This window comes from Saimiri boliviensis, chromosome X, assembly GCF_048565385.1.
Source record: "Saimiri boliviensis isolate mSaiBol1 chromosome X, mSaiBol1.pri, whole genome shotgun sequence".
Classification (NCBI taxonomy): Eukaryota; Metazoa; Chordata; class Mammalia; order Primates; family Cebidae; genus Saimiri; species Saimiri boliviensis.
The window spans coordinates 30874677-30882259 of record NC_133470.1 but is presented as its reverse complement, the minus strand read 5'-3'; positions in this window follow the sequence as shown (position 1 = coordinate 30882259).

The following is a 7583-nucleotide window of genomic DNA, read 5'->3' as shown; positions in this document are numbered from 1 at the left end:
TTCTTTCATTCAAATATATACCCAGCAGTGGAATAACTGAATCATATGGTAAATATATTTTTAGTGTTTTTGAGGAACTTCAATACTTTTTTCATAGCGGTTGTTCTAATTTACACTTTTGCTAACAGTGATGAGTATTTCCCTTTCTCTACATCTTCGCCAGCATCGATTACTTTTTTATCTTTTTGATAAAAGCCATTTGAACCAAAGTAATATGAAATCTCATTGTGATTTAATTTATACTTTTCTGATGATTAGTGATACTAAGTATTTTTCACATACCTATTGACCCTTTGCATTTCTTCTTTTGAGAAATGTCTATGCAAATTATTTGCCCATTGTTTAAGCAAATTATTTAATTGTTTTTGCTATTGAGTTGTTTGCAGTCCTCATATATCCTGGTTATTAGTCTCTTGTCAGATGAGTAGTTTGCAATGTTTTTCCTACCATTCTGTAGGTTGTCTCTTCACTTTGTTGACTGTGTAATTTGCTTTGCAGAAACTTTTTAGCATGATATAATCCCATTTGTCTTCTTTTGCTTTTGTTGCCTGTGCTTTTGAAGTCTTGCCCAAAAATCTTTGCTCAGACCAGTATCCCAAAGTGCTTCCTGAAGGCTTACTTTTGGTAGTTTCATAGTTTTTGGTCTTAGATTTACGTTTTTCATTCAATTTGATTTTATTTTTGGATATGACAAGAAATAATGCTCTAACTTCATTCTTCTGTATGTTTCTCCAGTTTTTCCAGCACAATTTAGTGAAGATACTACCTTTTCACAATGTATGCTCTTGGCAATTTGGTTAAAAATGAATTGGCTGGGCCAGGTGTGGTGGCTCATGCCTGCAATCTCAGCACTTGGAGAGGCCAAGGTGAGCAGATCACCTGGGGTTCAGTGCTCGAGAACAGCCTGACCAACATGGAGAAACCCCATCTCTACTAAAAATACAAAATTAGCCAGGCATGGTGGCACATGTCTGTAATCCGAGATACTCAGGAGGCTGAGGCAAGAGAATCATTCGAACCTGGGAGGTGGAGGTTGCAGTGAGCCAAGACTGTGTCATTGCACTCCAGCCTCGGCAAAAACCCCTGTTAAAAATAAAAAAATAAAATAAAATAAAAAAATTGAATTGGCTGTAAATTTATGCATTTATTTCTGGGTTCTCTTTTCTGTTCTATTGATCCATGTTCTGTTTATATTAGAGTACTGTGTTGTTTTTGTTGCTATGGCTTTGTGGTATATTTTGAAATTGGATAGCATAATAACTCCACCTTTATTCTTTTTGCTCAGGATTCTTTTGGGTATTTGGAGACTTTTGTGGTTCCATATTAACTTTATGATTTTCTTCTATTTTTATAAAGAATATTATCGATATTTTTGTAATAATTGCACTAAATCTGTAGATCACTGACCTTTCAAAAATATTAGTTCTTCCAGGCCATGAAGGTGCAGTATCTTTTCCTTTTCTGGGTGTCCCATTTAATTTTTTCATCAGTGTTTTGTGGTTTTCCTTGTATAGTGCTTTCACTTCTTTGTTTAAATTAATTCCTAGATATTTTATGTATTGTATAGGTATTATAAATTGGATTACTTTCTTGAATTATTTTTTTTATTCATTTGCTGTTGGCATCTATAAATGACAAATTTTGTATAATGGTTCTGCATCCTGCAATGTAACTGAATTCACTTTTCAATTCTAAAAGTTTTTTGGTGGAGTCTTTGGATTGTTATAAATAAAATATCATTTTACCTGTGAACGACGACAATTTGACTTCCTTTTTTCCAGTTTGGATTCCCTTTATTTTTTTATTTTGCCCAATTGCTCTGGTCAGGATGTCCAGTACTATGTTGAAAAAAAGTGATGAAAGTAGGCATTCATGTCTTGTTTTAGATATTGGAAAAAAGGTACTTAACTTACCCCCATTCAGTATGATGTTATCTGCGACATTGTCATATATGTTTTTTTAATTTATTTATTTTTTGAGACAGCATCTCACCTTGCCACTCAGGCTAGAGTGAAGTGGCATAATGAAACCTTACTGCAGCTACAGCCTTTCAGGCACAGGTGATTCTCTCCAGGCTGGTCTCAAACTCCTGGGCTCAAGTGATCCACCCACCTCTGGCTCCCAAAGTCCCGAGACTATAGGTATGAGACACCACCCCCGGCCCATATATGGTCTTTATTGTTTTGAGGTATACATCAAGTTTGTTGAGAGTTTTTTTTTTTAATCATAAAGTGATATTGAATTTTGTTGAATGCTTTCTCAGCATCTATTAAAAGAATCAGATGGCTATTATACTTTATTCTGTTGATATCATGTGTCTATTTATTTGTGTATGTTCAGCAAACTTTGCATTCCTAGAATGAGTACCACTTTATCATGGTGAGTAATTTTTTAAATTTGTCATTGGATTTGGATTGCTAGTATTTTGTTAAGGAATTTTCCATTTATGTTCATCAGGAATATTGTCCTGTAGTTTCATGTTTTTGTTGCTGTATCCATGTCTGATTCTTGTATCAGAGTAATGCTGGCCTCATAAAATGGGCTTGGAAATATTCGCACCTCTCTAATTTTTTTGGAAAAGTTTGAATTGAATTGGTATTATCACTTCATTAAATATTTGGTAGAATTCAGCTGTAAAAACTATCAGGTCCTGGACTTTCCTTTGTTTGGAGACATTTGATTATTGCTTTGATGTTGTTACTTGTTACTGGACTGTTAAGGATTTTTATTTCTTCATGGTTCAATCTTTTTTGTTTCTTTATTGTGCTTTAGGTTCTGGGGTACATGTGTGGATCATGCAGGATTGTTGAATAGGTATACACATGGCAATGTGGTTTGCTGCCTCCATCCCCCCCATCACCTACATCTGGCATTTCTCCTCATGTTATCCCTACCCGACCTCCCAACCCCCCTGCTATCTCTCCTGTGCCCCCCCAACAGACCCCAGTGTGTGATGCTCATCTCCCTGTGTCCATGTGTTCTCATTGTTCAACACCCACCTGTGAGTGAGAATATGCAGTGTGTGATTTTCTGTTCTTGTGTCAGTTTGCTGAGAATGATGGTTACCTGATTCATCCATGTCCCTACAAAGGACACGAACTCATTGTTTCTCATGGCTGCATAGTATTCCATGGTGTATAGGTGCCATATTTTCCTTGCCCAGTCTATTGTCGATGGGAATTTCTATTTCTAGGTCCTTGAGGAATTGCCACACTGTCTTCCACAATAGCTAAAGTAATTTACACTCCCACCAACAGTGTAAAAGTGTTCCTATTTCTCCACATCCTCTCCAGCATCTGTTGTCTCCAGATTTTTTAATGATTGCCATTCTAACTGGCATGAGGTGGGATCTCAATGTGGTTTTGATTTGCATTTCTCTAATAATCAGTGAGGATGAGCAATTTTTCACATGTTTGTTGGCCTCATGTATGTCTTCTTTTGAAAAGTGTCTGTTCATAACTCTGCCCACATTTGGATGGGTTTGTTTTTATCTTGAAAATCTGTTTTAGTTCTTTGTAGATTCTGGATATTATTAGCCCTTTGTCAGATGGGTAGATTGAAAAAAAAAATTTCCCATTTTATTGGTTGCTGGTTCACTATAATGATTGTCTCTTTTGCTGTAGAGAAGCTCTGTAAAAGATCAGATGTTTGTAAATGTGTGGCATTATTTTTGGGTTCTCTGTTCTGTTCCATTGGTCTATGTGTCTCTTTTTGTACCAGTACCATGTTGTTTGGCTTACCGTAGCCCCGTAGTATAGTTTGAAGTTAGAAACATAATGGCTCCAGCTTTCTTCTTTTTGCTTACTGTTGCCTTGGCTATTTAGGCTCTTTTTTGGTTCCATGTGAATTTTAAAACAGTTTTTTTCCCCAATTACATGAAGAATAACATTGGTAGTATAATAAAAATACCATTGAATCAATAAATTGCTTTGGGCAGTATGGCCATTAATGTTGATTCTTCCTATCACTGAGCATGGAATGTTTTTCGATTTGTTTGTGTCATCTCTGATTTCTTTGAGCAGTACTTGTAATTCTCATTGTAGAGATCTCTCACCTTCCAGGTTAGATATATTCCTAGGTTCTTTATTTTTGTGTGTGCATAGCTATTGTGAATGGTACTGCATTCTTGATCTGGCTCTCAGCTAGGTTGTTGTTAGTATATAGGAATGCTACTAATTTTTGTACACTGGTTTTGTATCCCAAAATTTTGCTAAAGTTATTTATGAGATCAAAGGGCTCTTAGAAGGGGTTGTTGGGATAACTGGCCAGTCATATACAGAATATAGAAACTGGACCCTTTCCTTTCACCATATGGAAAATATTTCAAGATGGATTAAAGAATTAAATGTAAAAGCTAAAAGTGTAAAAACCCTAGTTGAAAACCTAGGAAATTCCATTCTGGATATAGGCCCTGGTGAAGACCTCATGGTGAAGATATCAGAGCAATTGTAACAAAAACAAAACTTGACAATCGGAACATATTTAAACTAAACAGGTTCTGCAGAGCAAAAGGTACTATCAACAGAGTAAACAGACAACCTACAGAGTAGGAAAAAATATTTGCAAACTGTGCATCTAACAATGGTCTAATATTCAGTATCTATAAGAAAGTTAAACAAGTAAACAGAATCAAAAAACCTTATTAAAAAGTGAGCAAAAGACACGAACAGATGCTTTTCAAAAGAAGACATGAACATGGCCAATAATCATGAAAAAATCCTCGACATCACTAATAGAGAAATGCAAATCAATCATACATTTTTTTCAGTATCACATTACACCTATTTTGAAAGTGACCACATAAATGAAAGTAAATCACTCTTCAGCATTTGCATAGCATTTCACAGCTTTAAATGAAATAGTGGTTGGCTGTTTGTTTGTTATTTTCTTCCCTTTTTCCTTCCTGTCTCCACTGTTAAGTACAATTATCAGCATAAAAGAGGTTTTTAATACCTATTTTTAGATTGCATTCCAGCCTGGGCAATAGAGCAAGACTCCTGTTCTCTCTCCCCCTTTTTCTTTCTTTTTCTTTCTTTTAGGCCCTCCCCCACCCCACTCTGCGTGCCTCTCTCCCCCTCCCCCCCCAAAAAAAAAATTGAATGAAGAGTAACCAAATAAATAAATAAACGAATGAATAAAGAAAAAAAAGAGAAATGCAGATCAAAACCACAATGAGCTACTGTCTCATACCAGTCAGAATGCCTATTACTAAAACATCAAAAATTAGCAGATGCTAGTGAAGTTGCAGAGAAAAGGCAATAGTTTTACAATGCAAGTGGGAAGATAAGTTAGTTCAGCCTCTGTGAGAAGCAGTTTGGGGATTTCTCAAAAAACTCAAAGCAGAATTATCATCCAACCCAGCAATCCCATTATTGAGTGTATACCCAAAGGAATATAAATTATTCTACCATAAAGACATAGGTTTATCACAGCTGTATTCACAATAACAGACATAGAATCAACCTAACTGCCCATCAACAAAAAACTAGAGAAAGAAAATATGGTACATCTAAACCATGCAATACCACACAGCCATAAAAAAGAATGAGATCGTTTCCTTTGCATCAACATGGATGAAACTGGAGGCCGTTTTCCTAATCAAACTAACACAGGAACAAACAACCAAATAGCATTTGTTCTCACCTAAAAGTGGGAGGTAAACATTGAGAACACTTAGACACAATAACAGAAAAACAGCCACCAGGGCCTACTTGAGGGTAGAGGTGGGAGGAGGAAAAGAATCAAAAATCTACCTGTGGTATTCTATAGCTACTACCTGGGTGATAAAACAATCTGTACACTAAACCTCCTTAATATGCAATTTAACTATATAAGAAGTTTTCACATGTACCCCTGAACTTCAACTAAAAATTTTAAAAAGCAAAAGTTAAAAAAAAGAAACTGTGGGTCTTAAAGCAATTATCAATATGCAGTGCCTGGTAGATTGGGAGAGGGGCCTCAAAGAGAGAGAATTCCTTTTCTCTTTTCACCTGATTGGAGTTTTTCACTTTTCTGTGGCCCAGAAATCCTCTTATTCTCATATTTGAGTTTTGGAATATTGTCAGGGATGACCTTGGCGTTGAAGATCATTTTGGTTTTCTTTGAAGTACAGTGAAGCCAGATTGCATCTACTCCCAAATTTTGGTGCCATCACTCCCCAAAGTCATAGTATTTTTACACAAAAGGCTCTTTTACGAGATTCTGGGTGTGACTCACAGAACTGTCCAGTCAAAGCAGACAGTATCTAGGAAGCTCAAGAATACTATCTATCAGCCACTTCAGCAAAAGTTAAATATAGAGTTGGGATTTTCTCGGAAAGATCAATGACAAGTCCAGGGAGTGGAGCTTTGAGCCCCCAGGTGGAAGCCAAAAACCACACAGGATCATTACAAGGCCTTGACAGCTGATGGAGTTTGTCTGGATACATTTTAAATTCTGGGAACCCTTTCCCTTTGGTTTTCTTTGGTTTTAAAGCAGAATGTCTGTAACTATTATCTTATGCCTTTTCTGTCATTGCATTCTGGGATAAGGTAACTTGATTCTTTAATTATGCAAGTCCAGGGAGGGAGAAGGATTGTGTCCCAAGACAGATTATACCTAGAGCTCCACCCATAGGTGACTTAGATAAATTAAATTATGAGATGTGGGACTATTGATTTGATGAGATTTTAATGAAAATTTCGACTTTGAGTTCATGCTGTAATAATGAGAATTTTGAGGAACCCAGAATGAGATAAATCTGTTTTGTAGATTTGCTCCACAGGAATCTTCAAGGGATAGACTATGGACTCTGTTATGCTAGCCTTCCACCAAGATACATAAACTAAAAAAGAAAGACTGTTTTAAATATTAATTGCCCTGATGAACAATGACATTGAGTACCTTTTCATGTTTATTGTTCAAATGAATTCCCTGGTTTGTGAAGTACCTGTTCCAGTCTCTTGACCATTTTTATATAGTGCTATGTGACTTTTTAATTGACTTGTAAGAATCTTTACATATTTTAAATAAAGTCCCTTACTTTAATATCTGTTGCAAATATCTTTGTCCAGTGCGTGACTTACTTTTTCATATTCAGAATAACAGATATTTTTAATTTTAATGTAGTGTAAATTGTGGGGAACATTCCCGTGTGAGACCCCCAAAAGGCGTGGGTCTCACTATATGGTGAGTTTGATACCAAACACAGTTTCCTGTTGGAGGCAGTCGAGCTATCAGGAAAAAGGAATTGAAAGATGGATGATCAGTTTTTAATATCAACCATGATATCGTTTGGGCCTAAAACTATGCGGTGCTGCTAGACCGAGTGACTCCCTACCAGCAACCAGTTTCTGCTTTTAACTTTTTATGACTCTTTCTTTAAGAATAAGCTTTAAACTTTCCTTTACTTGCCTGACTGCCTTGTACCCTAGATAATGGTTTAACTGTGGGGATATTTGCAAAGCAAATGCCACCATATGGGATGGCTTTGATCCCTGACTCAGAGACTCCTGAATGGGGGAGTTGAGATAAGTTGAGTCAGGAGCAGACAAAGGAGAATCTGGTTAAAAGATATTCTGATGAGCAAAACCAGAAAACCTTTT